This window comes from Onychomys torridus, chromosome 8 (assembly GCF_903995425.1).
Source record: "Onychomys torridus chromosome 8, mOncTor1.1, whole genome shotgun sequence".
Classification (NCBI taxonomy): Eukaryota; Metazoa; Chordata; class Mammalia; order Rodentia; family Cricetidae; genus Onychomys; species Onychomys torridus.
The window spans coordinates 75,936,081-75,956,096 of NC_050450.1; the positions used below are offsets into that span (position 1 = coordinate 75,936,081).

The following is a 20,016-nucleotide window of genomic DNA, read 5'->3' on the forward strand; positions in this document are numbered from 1 at the left end:
GCCAGTGAGCCTTCCCTCAAGGATGGCTGACACGGTGTGTCTGATGTAGGGCCTGAAACTTGCTCTTCTGAAAACTTCCCAGGTGGTGTTGGTGCTCCTGGTCTACATCTTTAGAAACTCTGCTCTGGGCTACTTCCTACCTTATAGTCATTGTGACATTAACTGTTTCAGCTGTCGTCACATGGCCAGAACAACCAAACAACGTTTAAGTAAAGACTGGCTTTAATGTTTCATAAATGACCACTCAGTTATGGGAGATTTCGTCTTGCTTGAAGAGACTAGATGCAGCCGAAAGGTCATGTGCCTGAGGCTAGATCAGCTGCCTACCTACCACCACCAGGCATTAAATGTTTTTACTGACTTGGAAACAGCAGGCAGCAGGTAGGAGCTTGCTTGCTTAAGGAAAAAATGTTCGCTCATCTACAGAACTGGCAATGTGGCAGAGAGAAGAACCAGTGTCCTTTCTCAGGTTCTTGGTCATCTTCAGAGAGCAGGTTTACAGTTTGCCCTGCCTTCGGGAGTTTTCACTTTTCGGTTTCACTTTCCTGAGCTAATGAACTCCTTAGTTTGTGCATTAGGTTATATTAAAATCAAATGATGGCAGGGCATGGTGGCACATACCTGTAATCTTAGCACTTGGGAGTTCCCGGTCAGCTTGGTCCACGTAGAGTTACAGACTAGCCAGAGCTATTGAGTGAGACCCCGACTCAAAACACTAGTTGGGGCCAGTGAGAAGGCTCAGTGGGTAAAGGCACTCGATGTTCAACATTACAAGCCTGGCACCCTGGGTCCTGTGCCCAGAACCCTCATGAAGGAAGAGGGAGAAGATTCCTCAGAGTTGTTCTCTGACCTCCACATGAGCTCCATGAAATGTGAGCTCTCTCTCTCTCTCTCTCTCTCTCTCTCTCTCTCTCTCTCACTCACACACACACACACACACACACACACACCACCACCACCACCACCACCACCATCATCATCATCAAAATCAATTACAGTAAAATTTTAAAATAAAGAGAACCTGAGCCTGTCTGAGTCACACTGTAGTACAGCAGGCAACACAGTGTCATCCTCCGGACTTCCTGTGGGGAAACCAGCTCAGGTGAACCAAGAACCAGCCACAGACTCCTTCTCTGGACTTTTTTTTTCTCCTGAGCATGTTCATATGTTAATTTTAACATTTAAAATGCTCCATCCTGCTTCGAGTCTAAAGATATAAACAGTGTTTTTGCAAACTTATACCTTCAACTCTTTCGCTCAAACTCTTAATTCTTTTTTTTTTTTAAGATTTATTTATTTACTTATTATGTATACAGTGTTCTGCCTACATGCATGCTTGCAGGCCAGAAGAGGGCACCAGATCTCATTACGGATGGCTGTGAGCCACCATGTGGTTGCTGGGAATTGAACTCAGGTCCTCTGGAAGAAGAGTCAGTGCTCTTAACCGCTGAGCCGTCTCTCCAGCCCCTCTTAATTCTTTGTTGGTGTTGAGACACCACTATACAGTCCAGCTTGGCCTAGAACTCACTATGTAGCCCAGATAGCCTGGGCTGACCTCGAACTCACAATCCTCCTGCTTCACCCTCCTGCGTCCTGGTGTTATAAGTGTGAATTACCGTGCCTGGCTCAAACTCCCCTTTCTCATTTCCAGCCATCTACCAGGTCAAAGTGGTCATCTCCTGTTCAGTGTCTTCCCTGTCCAAAGCTGGCTTCCACTTTCGTTTTCCCACCTGGTTAATGAACGTCTTTCGTTTTGCTTCGGAAACATGGAACGCTTCACGATTGTGTGTGTCATCCTTGCGCAGGGGCCATGTTTACCTTCTCTGCATTGGTCCAATTTTAGTATATGAGCTACTGAAGTGAGCCCGACCCCCACCACCACCACCCCAGTTCTCAGGTTTAGAACATCAGCTCCTCCCTCTCCTTCATCCCTAGAGTCCAGGCTGTCAGCAAATACTTTGAGCACTTCCTCCGTAACGATTCACCCTTAGAACTGCTACTGCCAGAGGTCAAGCCCTCGAGAGCCAGGCTGGGTTCTGGGGATGGCCGTTTTGTGTCTCCCCCCCAACCAACCAATTGTTCTTCATTCCACTATAGTTTTTATCTTCAAAGTAACAATAGTGAGGGTTTTTTTTGTTTGTTTGTTTTTTGTTGTTGTTGTTTTTGTTTTTTTGAGGGGGTGTTTATTTGTTTGGGACAGAATTTTGCTGAATGTCCCCAGGCTAGCCTCCAACCCATTATGTTGCTTAGGCTGGCCTCCAACTCATGCTCATTCTTGCTCCCTCAGCCTGCAGAGTGCTGGGATGGCAGGCAGAGCCACAGCATCCTACACAACCCTGTTTGGATGATCAGCGCCTCTTGTTCAGCGGTTTAGTCTTTGCCTCATAGAGGAGGACAAGCTCGTGATTCCGTTTCTCCCCCAACTCTGCCCAGGTCCTCCTCACCTCCCCAGTTTCTTGCTCTCTCTCTTTCTCTTTCTTTAAAAGACAAATAAAAAGCTGGGCGGTGGTGGTGCACGCCTTTGATCCCAGCACTCGGGAGGCAGAGCCAGGTGGATCTCTGTGAGTTCGAGGCCAGCCTGGTCTACAGAGTGAGTTCCAGGACAGTCTCCAAAGCTACACAGAGAAACCCTGTCTCAACCCCTCCCCCCAAAAAAAGACAAATATAAAACAAAAACCCAAGAAACACCCAAAACACCCACAAAAATGGAAACCAAAATATACAAGCAAAAGACCAATAGGACAAAAATAAAATAAAATAAAATGCCCAAATAAAGCAAAATGAGACAAAAAGTCTACAAAAAAAATACCATTTAATTCATTTTGTGTTGGCCAATTAAGAGCATGGGGCCTGCTTTGTAGTGTGGTTGATATACCCGTGAGACTCCCTTGGAGAAAACGAATTTTTCCCTGGCAAGCAGTTCTTCATTACACACAGCTTCTCAGTTAGGGCTGGGAGCCCTTGCCTACTTCTTCCTCGCAGAGCTCCGCCCCCATTTGGCCGGAACCCATGCAGGGCGTGGGCATGCTACCAGTCTGTGCGTTCCTGTGTGCATCAGCCCTGCTGTATCGGGAAGACACTGTTTCCTTGGAGTCCTCCATCACCTCTGGTTCTTACAGTCTTTCTGCCCTCCTCTTCACACAGATCTGGGGCCCTGAGGGGAGCGCTCTGATGAAGACATCCCATTTAGGATGGCGTGCTCCAGAGTCTCTGACTCTGCACATCAGACTCTCACTCTTCACGTTCAAGTAGCCTTCATAGTGGTGGCCCTCTCTCAGCTCTCCAAACTCTAGAAATTACTTATTATTCATTCTTATTATTACCACTGAGTGTGTGTGTGTGTGTGTGTGTGTATGTGTGAATGTGTGTGTGAGTGAGCAATTGTGAGCGTATGTGAGTATGTGTGTGTGCGTGCAGATGTACACATAACATGGCAAGTGTGTGGAGGTCGGAGGAAAGCTTTGGAGGTCAGTTCTCTCCTTCCACTTGAGGCTTCTGGGAATCGGGCTCAGGCAGTCAGGCCTGCATAGCAAATGGACGTACTAAGCCGTCTTCGTGGTCTAGCTAAGACGCTGTCAGATCTGGTTTTCAGTCAGATGAGTCTCCCTGTTCTTCGAAGGCCTGAGAAAAACAGACCACGAAGCCGCTTCCTTCACCTGGTTCCTCATCTCATCCCAAGGCTGAAACAAAGACGTTCCAAAACACGCACTTGAAAGGTGTCCATAGACCAGATCCTGCTTTTTTTTTTTTTTTCCCTTCAATGTGGCTGTTTTTCTCCTGTCTAACCCCTGCCCTCGTTAAGAGCCAGTTGAAGCCCTCACAGTCCATGGGGCCTGTTGGCTGTGCCACAGAGTGGAGTACGGGATAGCATACCCTTTTGCATCAGCATTAGCCTTGAGTTCTCCTCAAGGAGATTGTGGTTCCTGAGTGCAACCCAGCATCATTTTGGAAGAAAGTAGTTGCTCATCAAATACTTGCCCACTTTATAAAAGGCCATATTTCAGTACCATTCTGATGCATTCACAAGGGACGTCTCTGTGCATGCCTGCCCATCCCTACGTGCTCAGGGGTCACAGCAAGGGATTCCCTGTATCTTGAAAAAGAACTCTGGGCACCACTGGTCCTCCCAGGGTTTGGAGGAAAGTGTGGCCGCTATTCTTTTGGGAAGAAAGGTAGCTCCAGACCCAGGTCTGATAATGCCCAGACTTAGTAGTGGCTTAGTGACAGACCGTAGTTAGTTATTTGGCTAGGAAGGGGGATTGAGCCTTTGAAGTATTCCTTTTAGGTGTTGGCTTAGCAATTAGATCCGCTGCTGTACTCTGAGGCCAGCCTACCTGAGGACATAGGCACAGTCTGGTGACTGGGAGTCCGCCTTCCAACCTAAGAGCTCGTTTACAGGCATCCATACAGGAGTACCCACCCGAGCAGAGAGCAAACACCAAGAAGAGCAAGGAAAGGGCCCTGGGTGTAGTCACTGTGTCAACAGACATAGCAGATAAGGCGGCGTTTATGAAGCAGGGGTGTCGTGGGGGAGGGGAGTCGATGCACCTGTGGTTGATGATTCAGAAACTTGGTGCCACATTATATGGCACTATGAGGCCACCTTATGTTCCAGCCACTCCATGATGGCTGATGTCATGTAATTACCCACTTGTTAACTGGGCCAAGAGGAAAGTATTGGAAGAAGGCCAGAGGAAGGTATGCTTATGTCTTCTTCACTGAGCCGCCATCAGAACCCATGGACTACATGGCTATTAGAGGCTTCTCTCCTTGTGGGTGGAGTCCTTGTCAGCTGAATAGAGGTTGATTCCTAACACAGGTGTTGTGTGGTTTGTCTTGTTCATTTCTATGACAAACATGTTCTAAATTAAATGTATTTGAATCGGGGAGAGTAGCTGGAGAGATGGCTCAGTAGTTACAGGCACTTGTTGCTCTTCTAGAGGACATGGGTTCAGTACCCAAAACCCACAACCATCCAAACTCCAGTTTCAGGGGATCTGATGTCCTCTTCTGACTTTCGTGGGCACCAAACACACACATAGTACACATACATATATGCAAGCAAAACACTCATACATAAGTAAATCTAAAAAATAATTTTGAATGTGTTCAAATGGAGCTGGGGAGATGGCTCAGTTGGGAAAGGGACTTCCCCACCAATGTAGGAACCTAAATGTGGGTCCCAGCCCCAGGTGAAATGCTAGATGCAGCAACATGCATCTGGAAGTCAGGACTGGAAGGTGAGGTGTAGGAGCCAAGAGAGGTAAATTCTCAGAGCTCACTGAAAGCCAGTCTAGCTCCAGATTCAGTGAGAAATGTTGTTTCAAAAAATAAGGTGGTGAGTAACCAAGGAAGAAACCCAACACTGACCTCTGACCTTGACACACAAAGTAAAGTAAAATAAAGTAAAAGTATGCAAATGGATTTCTGTGGCTCACCCAGTAGCCAGTACCATGTCTTAAGTAGGAACAAGGTCTGGACAGTTCCTGTTGGCTGTAGTAGGGGTGGATTTAATCCCAGACTCACTGAGCTTCTCTTTCAGTTGTCTGCTATTTTAAAAAGTGTTTAGAGTGTAATTCAGTCAAACACACTCTTGGGAGACCAAAATCTCAAGCTTTTAATATGAATAAAGTGTACATTTATGGATCGTTCTGTTAGGACATTGTGCTTTGTGAGATATGAAGAAAGGCTTCCCTGAAATTATACTCCCATGTAATTCAGAAAACAAAATATATTACTGTATAATAGAAGGACACAGAGAGATGTTTTGGGCATTTCTTTCTTTAAAGAAGAGATTTTTCCAGGAAAGAAGCGGTGCATGCGCGTCCCCGTGAAGGCTGAGTGGGATGGATTTGCTCGTGTTGGAGAATGGTAATGACATTTCTTCTAAGAGATTGTGGGAAGTGTAATGTCATTTGTTCTGGAAAGTTGGTGCAGTTAGGAGAGAAATGGGCTGGACACTGGCAAGATGAGTAGAAATACTTTGTGTTGATACTCTGTGTAGGAATGGCTAGTATTTTAAATGTGTGATTTCATCTCTACACTGATCTTTCTAGACATTGCCCCCTTCTAAAATATACTACTACTATCTTTTTGTTTTGTTTTGTTTTTGTTGTTTTTTGGGACAGGGTTTCTCTGTGTAAAGTCCTGGCTTTCCTGGAACTCACTCTATAGACCAGGCTGGCCTAGAACTCACGGAGCTCCACCTGCTTCTTTCTCTTCAGTGCTGACTAGCACATCTAACCATTTCGATTGTATTGGGAATTGTATGTTTGTGTTTGGGTACGTGGATGTGAGTGTGGATGCCCTCCGGGAGCAGAGGCGTTAGATCTCCCTTGAGCTGTGTGAGCTGTCTAACACCAGTGCTTAGGTGAGACTCTGCAGGAGCAATCCACGCTCCTTAACTGTTGGAACATCTCTCTAGCCCTGTTTTCCCATTTTCTGATAAAGATTCAGATAAGATAGATCACTTACGTCTTAGAAGTGCCAGCGTTGAAATGCAAAACCAAGTTACTGCTTCCAAAGGCTGTATAACATATCTCGATTTGATAGGCCAAGGAGTCTGGATTTACTCAGAAGATTGTTGGTATCTGAACAGAACAATGATATGACTAGCATTTTGTTTAGGAATATTGTTCTTCCAGGACCCACAGAGAGAGTTAGAATGATGAGCGGCTAGTTAGAAGTCTGCTTTAATGCTTCTGACTCCAGGGACAGAGAGGGTAGTGTTCTAAGACTAGTTATTAGGTACAGCAAGGATTCATAGTGACTCTGGGGTGTGGTGACCCTAACAAAGTCAGATAAGAAGAGCTATTGGCGCCAGGTGGTGGTGGCGGTGGCGGTGGCGGTGGCGGTGGCGGTGGCGCACACCTTTAATCCCAGGACTCAGGAGGCAGAGGTAAATGAGTCTCTGAGTTCAAGACCAGCCTGGTCTACAGAGTGAGTTCCAGGACACCCAGGGCTATGCAGAGAAACCTTGTCTCAAAACAAAACAAAACAAAACAAAACAAAACAAAACAAAACAACAACACTGGGTGATGGTGGTGCACATCTTTAATCCTAGCACTCAGGAGCAGAGGCAGGTGGATCTCTGTGAGTTCAAGACCAGCCTAGTCTACAGAGCAAGTTCTAGGACAGGCTCCAAAGCTGCACAGAGGAACCCTGTCTCAGGAAAAACAAAACAAAACAAAACAACAACAACAAATGGTTATTAGCTTAGGGTTGCATGCTGGCAGAGGGTGATATTTGGTTCCATATATCTGAGTTTGGGGGTACTATTAAGACAACAAAGAAATGATGTCTAATGGGCCTATGAGAGACCAGGCCAATTTGACTTCAGAGACCTGATTTAGGAATTATCTGGAAATACTGGAGTGTAACTCCAGAAGAGAGGGCAGAGAGATGAGAGAATACGTTCTTAGGAAATGTGTATGTATTAGACAGGCGGCGAAGAAGAGAAGGAAGGTAACCAGGGCAAATGGGGGGCGGTCAGACGAGAAGGGGGTGCTCCCAGAGCTGCTTGTCACATTGAGTGAGAGAATTGCAGCAGTGGTCAGGGCAGAGCCACTGAGGGGTGCTTCGATGCTTTATTCTCGTCGGTCCTTTTCTTGAGAAACAACGGACACCATTAAGTGCAGACACTTTCTTTTTTCTCCTGTTCTCAGCCCTGTTTATGGAGGCGGTTAGACAATCAAGAGGACTGTTTTCCTATTAAAGACATATTTAGTCGCCACACTTTTAATTTGAGCTAGTGAGAACTCTCAATTTTATTGCCAACAAATTAACATGACAATGCCCTGGCATTTATCAAGCCATTGGAGACTAGTTGGTCTTTGGGTCTCTCTCCCCCTCCAAGAAACCCTTGTCAAGATTTCGGCTCTTTTACCTGACTCTTCCTCCTGTGGCCCACCAAGTCTCCAGTAGCTTGAGTCTGTGCAGTCTGCGGCCAGGACTCAGGCCCCAGGCTCAGCATCCCTGGTGTCTCTTGAGCCTTGAGTTACCTGCTTTGTGAAGTGGGTAATGCTAATGAGAAAGGAATAAAACAGCTAATGAAGGATTATAAAACACTTTGCAAGTATAAAAGCGACATCAGAGAGAAATAATCATCTTAATTTAGGGTAAAGAGTTCCATTAGCCAGTGAGAAGTAAGAGGGAGGCAGGGGAGTGGCGCCTTGGACCTTGATAACTGTGCAGATCAAAAGTGCTGTATTGATCGGAGCTGCCCTGTGAACTCTCCAGCCTAGGAATTTGGCTCCCCTCCCTGCCTCTCCACTACTTCTCTTACCCACTCGGTGTGCCCACGGCGTTTCTCTGAGTCTCCTGACCAATGGCAACAGGAACTTGTATGCGGTGCCAACTTGGTAACTGAGAGGAGTCTTCTTCCATTTATCAGCACTATCTTCTCAGTGTTCCTTAACTGTCTGTGCCCAGCAATTAGGAAATGACAAAGAGCTCATAGTCCACAAAGGCCGAGTCAAGGGATGTTTGGAATAGTTGAACGTATGTGTGCCTTTGGTGTGAGGTAGCCTGCAGACACCCTCAGGGACGGAGTGGGCTGGAAGCTGATCAGGAGCCTCCCAGGAGGCTGAAACAAAGAACGGTCATCATGGGCTTCCTAGGTATTGATTTTTCCAAGTATAAAGGATAGAGAAAAGAAATTAATGCATTTCTCAAAAGGAAGAAAAAAGACCTACTCAGAAAACAATACAGAATAGTCCTGGAACTGAATTAACTCTGAGTGTTCCCAGAACTTCTCTGTGCAGACCACTGGGCCTGGTCATCATGAAATCTAGGTAAGGACTGAAGTTCACTGGGAACATTCAGCCAACTAAAGCTAACCAGTCCCCATGAGAGCAAGTGCTTCTTTGGGGCATATGAAAGGGATGTTTTCTTCCCTTTTTTCTCTTTTGGTTTTTATAGACTCACTCTGTAGACCAGGCTGGCTTCAAACTCGCAAAGATCCGCCCGCCTCTGCCTCCCGAGTGCTGGGATTAAAGGCATTTGTGGCCACCGACACCACCACCACCACCACCACCACCACCACCACCACCACCACCACCACCACCACCACCACCACCACCAGCACCACTGGCTGATGTTTTCTTAAATTGATTCAATAGTCTCTAAATGACTTCTCCCCCCCAAAAAAAAGCTTTCTTTCAGATCTGAAGATTCACATCAGGGCCCCAAATGACAAGAGAGCATATCCCCAAACCATGAAGGAGAGAACAAATTCGTCTATGCATACACGTTCCACATTCCTCAATGTGCAGCTCTGTGAATGTGCATTCCCTGTGCTATTGACATATGGCCTTAAGACCTTATTTGTATGCTTGCATACACTGGTCTGTAGTAAACTTATAACTGACTTTGTCCTCGGTGCACAGAGCTGTTCCTTTGGCGGGGGTGGGGGGGTGGGAGGTGATGGGGGGAGTTGGAATGTTTCTTGGTTCCCCGAACTGATTCTAAGGAGGAAGATTTTTCTGGAAAAGGTGAGTCTTCTTTAGCGTTATAGAAGAGGCTTAGGCATGATGGGTAAAAGGAAGGATGAGAACTTCTCCTTTTTATAAGGTCAACATCTGTGACTTTGAGTTTATAGGGCGTATGTAGAGCTAGACATCATGCACATGCTTGTATCCCAGCACTGGGGAGGAGAGCAGGGCCAGACGCCACTGTGGAGGGTTGGGGAGATTTGTACAAGGTTTCTGAAGAGAAAGCAGGAATCTGAAAATAGTTATTCCCTGATCAGATGAATATGCAGTTACCCTTTAGCTTGTTAAAATGTGACTTAGCGTTCATTTCCCCTAACTCCTGCTTGTGCTTGGCATTATGCAAGTCATGAGGAGACCATAACTCTGACACTAAGGAGCTCAGGATGTACTTTGCGGGAAGGAGAACATGACTAATATTTTATTGAGCACCTACTATAATCAGGCACTCTCTTAGAGGAAGTGACTAAAGGGAGGGCCCATGATGGAATTCTGATTAATACTAATACTCACTTCAGGATTTTGAGTAGGGCTGGGGAGGTGGAGTGGTTAAGAGCATATACTGTTCTTTTAGAGGACCCAAATTCAATTTTTCAGCATCTATCCAGGTGGTTTGTAATCGCCTACAACCCCAGCTCCAGGAGATCGAATGCCTTCTGTCCTCCAAGAGTTTTAAATAGCTGGATCTAGGGAAATAAATGGGAAAGTGCTTACACCTACGGACTAAGAGCCGGTTAGAGAAGGACCCTGTTTTGAGGAGTTGGGGCAAAAAGCGTTGTAAGATTAAAGTTCTTGAAGTCTTTGGCTCACAGGACATAGCAGAGGTGTATCATTTGTCCCCTGGTCTGTAGAGTAAGGAGCTAGGGAAAGGTCTGTGGGAAGACAAAGAAAAGGGAATTTGCCAGGCATGGTGGCTCATGCCCTTAACCTCAGCACTCGGGAGGCAGAGGCAGACGGAGCTCTGTGAGTTTGGGGCCAGCCTGGTCTACAGAGGAAGTTCCAGAACAGCCAGGATTACACAGAAAATCCGTGTCTCAAAAGACAAAAGAAGAAGAAGGAGGAGGAGGAGGAGGAGGAGAGGGAGGGAGGGAGGGAGGGAGGAAGAAAAGGAGGGGCTGATGAGATGGCTCCACTAGCTGATCTTGTAGGTTCAACTCCCAGAACCCACATGTCTCCTCACAACTTCCTGTAACTCCAGTTCTGGGGGGATCTGACTCCCTCACACAGACAAATATGCAGGCAACACACCAATGCACATGTAATAAAAATTAAAAAAAATAAATCATTTTTTAAAAAGAAAGAAAAGAAAAAGGAATTTAGTATACAACAAAACTTTCCCATTATTTAAAAAAAAAAAAAAAAGATGTATGGGTAAGCATCTCTGGCTTACACGAATGCAAGTTCTGAGAGGCCAGAAAAAGGGCACCAGCACCAGCTCCTCTGGAACTGGAACTGACATGATAGGTACTTATTTAGCCACCGTGCGGGTGCTGGGAACTGAACCCAGGTCCTCTGCAAGAGCAGCAAGTGTCCTAACTCCTAAGCCATCTCTCCAGTTCCCAAATGTATTTCTGTACACACAAATTAAGGATGTATTTTTTGGGCTGGAGAGATGGCTCAGAGGTTAAGAGCACTGACTGTTCTTCCAGAGGTCTTGAGTTCAATTCCCAGCGACCACATGGTGGCTCACAACCATCTGTAATGAGATCTGGTGCCCTCTTCTGGCCTGGAGGGACACATGCAGACAGAACACTGTATACATAATAATAAATCATAAAAAAAAAGAAAAGAAAAGAAAAGAAAGAAAAAAGAAAAAGGTGTTTTTCTGGTTTTAGTCCCCTTAGTGCTTAGAATTCTACCATAAAAAAACAAACAGACAGGGACTGGAGAGATGGCTCAGGGGTTAAGAGCATTGGCTTCTCATCCAGAGGATCTGAGTTCAATTCCCAGCATCCACATGGCAGCTTACAACTGTCTGTAACTCAAATTCCAGGGGATCTGACACTTTCACACCAATGCACATAAGATAAACTTAAATAAGTTATTTAAAAAAAAAAACAAAACAGACAAAACCTACAGGGCTGGAGAGATGGCTCAAAGATTAAGAGCCAGGTTCAATTCCCAGTACCAAGTAGCCCACAGGGCACCCGTAGCTAGCTCCAAAGGGGGTTTAAAACCCCTGGCCTCTGTGAGCCCGCGTGCGCGCACGCGCATGCGCGCGCACGCGCGCGCGCACGCACACACACACACACACACACACACACACACACACACAATTTTTAAAAACGAGCTATCTTAGGGGTTGATAAATAAGTAAAAACGTCTTATATATGTTACTTTTGAGTTCCTAGGAGCTGCAGAGATGTTATTTGATGTTATTGAAATATTCAGAAGATGGAAACACTAGCTGGTATGAATGCTATGATACATGCCAGGCACCATGCGCAGAGACCTCATGAAATGCTGAGCCCCAATGGCATCCACACCCCAGGCTTTCCCAACACCATCTCTTTCTTCTTTATTCCCTGCCTGGAGGTTATTCTGTGAGTGGGAATAAAACAGCTACTCTCCTGTTGCATCCACACAGCTGCCAGCAGTCTGTTTGCCTTGTTCTTTGCTGGCAAATCATTAAACAGTCCCCCCAAAGCAGGCCTCTTCCCCAGGGCCACCCCATGGACAAGGAATCAGAGCTGTGGTCAAAGGCTGTCAGCAGACCTGCTGGGGCTTTTGGGCTGTTTCCAACATGAGCCTGTCTTGGTTATTGCCTCCTTGGCTTGGTGTTAGCCCCCCACCCCACCCACCAATGCTTCTGAGGATAGACTGAGCATCCGAGTTGGCTGGAGACTTGAATAATTTTATCTGCTTCCTCCTGATGTAATTTCTAAGGACAACCACCCTGTGTTCCATCTATTGTTTCTTTATTGAAGCACAGACCCATCTCTCACAGTTTTTCCATTTCGCATGTAAATGTAATCCATTTTAACAGCCCAGGAGCCAGAGACTGGGATCATCCAAGTAAACCATAGAGCTTCACCCATCCCCACTCGCCATGGGACATTTAAAGCCTGCGCTGAGAAGACTTAGTTGACCTGGCCCTTTTGGAGACAGTATCTGCTCTTGCGGAGCTTTGCCGCTGCAGAGCCAGGCAGCTGTGGAACACAGTGGCATGGAACAGGGTTAGCAGGACAACTCCAAGTTCCCTGGGGTCTGAGCTGGAGACTAGGCTGAAAGACCTGACCCTGTGTGCAGTTGACCTGTTGAAGTTGGGCCCTTTCCCATGCTTGCATTGAAGTCATCAACCAGCGGTGTTGCCTGGCTCTACTGGTAGTTCCCATGAGCCTCTGGCACATTTCATAAATACTATAGTTTCCTTAGGATTCATTCCTTTGTTCTTTTCCTTCCTTCCTTCCTTCCTTCCTTCCTTCCTTCCTTCCTTCCTTCCTTTTCTTCTTCTTCTTCTTCTTCTTCTTCTTCTTCTTCTTCTTCTTCCTCTTCCTCCTCCTCCTCTTCTTCTTCTCTTTTTTTTTTGTTTTTATTTTTGTTTTCTCAAGACAGTGTTTCTCTGTGTAACCATGGCTGTCCTGGAACTCCCAGAGATCTGCCTGCCTCTGCCCCTGCCTCTGCCCCTGCCTCTGCCTCCCAAATCCTGGAATTAAAGGTGCTCACCACCACACTCTGCTCTTTTTGGTATTTTCATAAGAACTGTCTGGCTTTAGTCTTGGGCCTTTTAAACTTTAAAATCTTAACCTCAGTGATGATTTGGGACAAACATTACCTGCTTCTATCAGGTTTCTAAATTCCTACCATCTTGGACATGAGTTTGGCCATACTAGAAACAGTGAAGACATAAGACAGAACATGCCAACGCTGTTTGTAAATAGTTTATTGGGTTAAGTGTAAAAGGACAATTAGTTAACTCCCTGCAGAAGGAGGTGGTAAGGCCCTGCCCCAGAAGGACCTTAGGGAAACTTCCAGAACGCTCATCTTGGAAATGAGAAGATTAGGGCTATCATCCCGAAAACCAGCCAGCCATCTGTCTAAGCCCTTCTCTGCAAAAGGCTTCTTGGGATAAGAGTTGAAGAGACCTGGCAGGCTTCAGTGGCACTTTCTGTACAATGGAGCCACAGGACAGTTTCAGAATTCAGGTGATCAGCAGGGCCTCCTGGAATTCTTGGAGGTTAAGCCCAGAGTACTTCACCTGGTGGAAGACAGGCATCCAAGTCACATGACTAGCATGTCTTCTAAGGGGTGTGTGTGCATGTGTGCGTGTGCGTGTGCGTGTGCGCGTGCGCGTGTGTGTGTGTGTGTGTGTGTGTGTGTGTGTGTGTGTGTGTGTTGAAAAAAAGGTCTTACTGTGTATCCCAGACTGGCCTCAAATCTAACCATGCCCTTGCCTCAGTCCTTAAGTGCCCAGCACCTTTTAAGAGTTTAACCTTTTTGTTGTTGTTTTCAGACAGGGTTTCTCTGAGTAACAGTCCTGGCTATCCTGGAACTCACTCTGCAGACCAGGCTGGCCTCCAACTCACAGAGATCCGCCAGCCTCTGCCTCCCAAGTGCTGGGATCAAAGGTGTGCATTACCACTGCCTGGCTGATTTAACCTTTGTGAGCCTCAAATTTTTGGTATTCTTTCTCAGCCTTCCTTCCAAAGGTACTTGATGTAACCACTGATCCTTGATGAGTCCCTCTTCTTTACTCATACCTCTGTGAGTAACTTCCTAGTGCCCCTGAACCTGGGGTCATTTCTAACAGGGGGGATAGTCTGAGAAATGGGATAGGCAGTTTGTCACTGTGCAGACATCAGAATGCACTTACACAACCTACGTGGTTACCCAAGCCAGGCCCTTGAGGTAGATTCTTTTCTTCTTCCCTTCCTCTTCCTCCTTTTCCTCCTCTTCCTCCTCTTCCTCTTCTACCCCTCCCCACCCGCATCTCTCGCTCTTGATCTCTTCTCTGTGTGTGTGTGTTGTATTTTCTGACCTGACAAGGTCTCAAGTAACACAAGCTGTTCTCAAGCTCACTATGTAGTTGAGCCAGGCCTTGAACTCTTGATTTTCTTGCCTTTGTTTCCCAGAGTGTCACCACACCCAGCTTGTGGATGAGGCATTGGAGAGGAGTTGTTTGGGGGGATATTGTTGTTTTGAGACAAGGCCTTACCACAACCCACTGCCTTGAACTCTATGAAGCCAAGAATGACTTTGAGTTGGTCACCCTGCCTCTCTCTGCCTCCCAGAGTCCTGGGATTACAGGCGTGTGGCACCATGTTTTGTTTTATATGGTACTGGGGATCCAACCTAAGGCTTTGTGTATGCTAGGTATGAACTCTGTCACTCTGTCAGCTGAGCTACACAGCCCCTTGTGTGGGGCTTTGAACAGGATCTCTGTAGCCCAGACTGGCCTGGAACTCATGGTTATCCTCAGCCTACCAGTTAAAGGGATTGGAGGTGTACTTGAAAGGCCTCTTTCTAGGGACAAGGGGTTTTTCCATTTTTTTTTTCCCTCCCGAGACAGGGTTTCCCTGTGTAGCTTTGGCGCCTTTCCTGGAACTCACTTGGTAGCCCAGGCTGGCCTCAAACTCACAGAGATCCACCTGCCTCTGCCTCCCGAGTGCTGGGATTAAAGGCGTGCACCACCACCAACCAGCAGGGAGCTTTTTGAGACAGGGTCTCACTATGTAGCTCTAGCTGGCTTGAAAGTCACTATGTAGACTGGGCTGGCCTCAGACTTGTGACATACTTCCTGCCTTTGCCTCCTGAGTGCTGGAACCGCAGGCATGCACCACCATGCCCTGCTCAGAACCACTTCTTGATGCTCTCAGGAGACAAGGTAAACACAAAGTACAGCCAGCTGCCGTCGCTGTAACGTGGCAAGTTTTACAGTAAGCTTTCTGTAAGTAGAAGGCGTTCAAACAATGCTTGAGAAACAAACCCAGGGTGTTGAAGATACATTAGCATCAGTGCCAGGCTATGCGTGCATTACACCTTTTACAACTGCCAGCACAGCCCATTTGTTTCCGGCAGTGTTGCAGGGACCGCCGGAATGGGCTGGGCTCCAACTGTGTGACCTCCATTGCAGTCTCGCTGGATGGTGTTCCCTCAGCAGTCATCGATGACAGGAACGCCATTGTGTGGGTGTACGACTGTGTAATGGCATACAAGGTGTGTGCGCACGCGCGCGAGTGGTGGCTGAGAGTATCCCCCCTCTGCCTGGCACTGCCACGCTTTCCTCACTGATGTCACGGTGATTCTGAAACAACCCCGAGCGGTCGGTCAGCTCTTGTTTCTCCTGCTTCTGAATCTTCCAGACAAAGAGGCTAGGGGTGAGGAGACCCCAGGAGACTGTTTTCACGGCATAGGGGTGGGGGTGGTGGATCTAAGTACTGTGTGGAGCTTTGACACCATCTGAGAAAAGGACAGGCAAATTCTGAAATGGAAGAATGACGTCTTTCCTATAGGGTAAGGGACCATTGTTCTGGTCTATGCTGTGGCCTCCGATTTCAGGACACACCTTTGGACACACCTTTGTCACCCCAAACGAGCAGGGACTGTTCTCTGGAAAAGAATCTCTGTACCAACTCTCCTCTGCCTTCGTAGTGGTTGGAAGCAAACTGGGCAGTGGTAGCACATGGCTTTAATCCCAGCACTCGGGAGGCAGGTGGATCTCTGTGAGTTCAAGGCCAGCCTGGTCTACAGAGTGAGTTCCAGGATATCCAAGGCAGCACAGAGAAACCCTGTCTCAAAAAACCACAATAAATAAGAAAGAAGGAAGAAGGAAGGTTGAGGCAGAGCCTCAAGGCCCAGAGGCAAAGGAGCAGATAGATCCAGGTTCCGGCTTGCTAAACTGAGAACCCTAGAAACGGGTTCTGAAGCCTTCTGGCCCAGGTGCCTGTACTGCAGCTCTGTGCTCACATGGGAAGGAGGTGGGCTGATGTGCGTTGTTCCATACCATGTACCTCTCTAGCTGGTCTTCCTGGAGGCATGGTGATGCAGACAGGGTAGGGGCTCAGTCCAGGAAGACACAACCTCTTTAGCTAGAGTTCCATTCTCCTCTTCTGTGAAAAAGCAAGTTTGTTTTTGAGGTAAGATCTTGCTGTATTGCTCAGGCCCAAGCAATACTTCCACTCTACCCTCCCAGGTAACAGGAACTATAGACATGTGCCACACCAAACTGAAAGCAAGTTTTGAAGATCTCAGATAGGTACGAGCCAGGCTAGACATTTAGCAATTCATATCTCTTCTATAAACTGTTTGGCAACTGGATTCAAATCCAGTTTATTCCTTCCTGCACTAAAAAAAAATTATTATTTATGTGTATGGATGTTTTGCCTGCATGTTTGTATGGGCACTACGTGCATGCCTGGTGCCCATGGAGGCCAGAAGAGGGTGTCAGATTCCCTGGAACTGTAGATACAGAGCAGTGGTGAGCCATTTGATGTGGGTGCTGGGAATCAAACCCAGGTCCTGTGGAAGAGCCGCCAGTCTCTTCAGACCCCTTTTTATTTCTTTTACCAAACACTGTGTAGGCCTGTGATATGCAAAACCCCAGACTAGACTTTCTTTGAACTGGGCTTGTGCCTCAGACTTTTCTACTTCACTAGCCCACTCTAGCATACCCACTCTGGTCTGCCCCCTTGCTCACTAACACCCCTGCTCCATAGGGAGATTCTCTCTCTCCACCTATATGATCTTCTGTAGCTTAAAAAATTACACAATGGCCAGGCAGGCCATCCCAGCACTTGGGAATTAAGGCATCAGATCATCCAAGGCCAATGTCAACTACAAGATGAGTTTGAAGTCAGCCTACGCTATGTGAGACCTTGTTTAAAAAAATAAATAAATAAATAATAATAATAATAATAATAATAATAATAATAATAATTAAAATAAGCCAGATGGTAGTGGCACATGCCTTTAATCCCAGCACTCAGGAGGGAGAGGCAGGCTAATTTCTGAGGCCAGCCTGGTCTACAGAGTGAGTTCCAGGACAGCCAGAGCTACACAGAGAAACCCTGTCTCAAAAAGCTAAGAGCCAGGCCAGCATGCCCGGTCTGCTTTTCCCCAAGCAACAGGAGCTTTATTTTATGACGCTGGTGTGTCCTGCCACCTGAGATAAAAGTCAGGTAGTTCTAAGTTCAAGTAATGGAGGGTGCACTGGTGAAGATGATTATAAAATCTGGAAAGAGGAAATGGGGAGAAGAGCGTCTTTGATGTCTGGCCAGCGCTCCTGATTACAAAGGCAAACCCGTAGCAGCCGGCAGTAAAGTTACCTGGCCAAGGGCTGGGTGAAGGTCTGAGTGGAATCGGAGAACTGAAAGATGATTGCGGCAGAGGTGGGGGGAGGAGAGGGCTGGAAACGGGAGATAGTGCTGAGTGGCTTACAAAAGCCCACGCCCAAGAGGAGAGCTAAGACCCGTGTCAAGTACAGAGCTCGCTTGAGCCCTGGAATGCCCTTTGTGAGGCCGTAACGAGGTCACATGGGAAGGAGGCGGGATGAAAACTGGAAGAGCTTGTTCAGTGGGGTTTGGAGGGCTGAAAACAGAAGGGAAGTGACCGTGGCTAATGAGCTGTCCCAGACTGTGCCTTGCGGAATGCTGGCATTCAGAGGCACTGTTGACCGCCAAGGGAGGAAGGAGTCAGAAAGGGCCTTGTCTCTTCCAGGAATAAGAAGAGAATTGTTATTGTAAGTACAGTAATAAAGCCTGCTCCCATTTAATGAGCACTTGCTAGGTGTTGGTCTGTGCTGGGCACTTGCTAGTCATTATCTCTGGTCCTCGGGATGAGCTGGAATCATTTTGTTATTGCTATTCTCATCCTGAAATGAGGCTACGGTGCTCCGAGAGTAAGTTGCCCAAGGTCCTACAGGTAAATAGTGAGATCGTTTGAATTTGAGCCTTACCTCTGTCTTAGAAGGAAATCAAACCAGAATGAATGAATTAAAGAAAGAATGTGGACTTAAAAATGTGATGAAGTACAGCCGGGCCCCCACATCCATGCCTGTTACCCTAGCACTGAGTAGGCTGAAGCAAGAGAGACAAGAGTTTAAGTCAACCTAAGCTACACAGCAAGACCCTGTCTCTAAAACAAAGTGTGGAACTAGGGGTCAGGAGCTAGAGTCCACAGCTGGAGCCCACAGCTGGAGCCCAGAAGTCAGAGCAATCCTAAGCAACATAGCAAGACCATGTCGCTTAGACCAAAAGGATTATAACGTAAGACACACACACACACACACACACACACACACACACACACACACACACACACACCAGTTTTCACATTTTTTGCCAATGGGTATAAGTATGTGCAAAGCCAGTTCTAAACCTGAGTGATCTGGACTCCCTCATGATATCTCTAGGACCATCCCAACCCGTGGCTTCTCTTGAGAACACACACCACCCACCAATCTTTAAACTCCTCCAGTTTCTGGGAGCCCTGCCCAGCCACACCTTCCATGAATTTTAAAAGCACTTGGTCCTCATTTGGTATCACTGAAAGAATGGGTGGGCCAACATTTTCCTATTTGTGATTAGGAGCCCTTGCATCCTGAGGAAACATGTCCCTAGACCTGCTCTCTCCCCAGGAGCCCTCCTTTTGGCTGGAATACCTGGAAGGATGGGTGAAGGCTGCCTCTGTGTTCACTCAGCAACAAGCTTCCTAGCTAGGTCGTGAGCAGTCTTGGTCGGAATGACTGGTTTGCATGTTTAATCTGAGGATACTTGATACCTGTAACCAAGTCAAACCATGCAAAAATGTGGAGAGTGTGTTTCTTACACTACTGATCGGACTGTATAAGATATGTCACATATTTTCTGTTAAATCTGTGTCCAAGGCCCCATCTCTCAAGGTGAGCAGAAATTTGGTGCAAAGGAGCTTCCCTTCACAAAAGAAGGAGCACAAAGACCCAGGGTTCTATGAAACCTAGATTAGCTGGGGACACCCCCCCCCCCATACCCGCGATCATCACCGTAAATGCCTGTTATCCAGATACAAGTACTCTTTGAAGAGGCAGAGGAGGAGGAGGAGGAGGAGGAGGAGGAGGAGGAGGAGGAGGAGGAGAGGAGGAGGAGGAGGAGGAGGAAGCGCTGGGGCTGAAGCTCAGTGGAAGAGCATTTGGCTAGCATGCACATGGTCCTGGGCCCCAGTCTCCAGCACTGAAAGAAAACCAAAGTGGATGGGTTTCTTGTCTGTGGATATGGCTCAGTAGGCAAAGTCATGGAGCAGCGTAAAGGCCTAGGTTCCACCCCAGCCCTGGATCAGCCAAGTGGGGGGGCACATGCCTGTAACCCTAGCACTCAGTAGGAGGAGGAAGATCAGAAATTCATTCATCCTTCCTACACATTGAGTTTGAGGCTAACCTGGTCTACATGAGACCCTGCCTCAGAAAGGAAAGAAGAGACAGGCGAGGAGGAGGAGGGAGGGAGGAACCTGAGGGGTGCACCCTTTCTACTGGGGTCCAGTCTCCCCATACCTATCACTCAGTCCTTCTGCAGGGGCCATGCTCTTTCTGGGGCACAGGCTTCAGATTCTCACTGCT

The 20,016-nt window shown here is 47.2% G+C and overlaps 1 non-coding gene across 1 annotated transcript; it reads right to left on the reverse strand.

Annotated features, from left to right (window-relative positions):
• Nucleotides 1-1,760: 1,760 nt before the first annotated feature.
• On the reverse strand, nt 1,761-1,867 carry LOC118590455. The gene has a single exon (XR_004945757.1). It is a non-coding gene; the product is annotated as a U6 spliceosomal RNA (small nuclear RNA).
• Nucleotides 1,868-20,016: the final 18,149 nt, after the last annotated feature.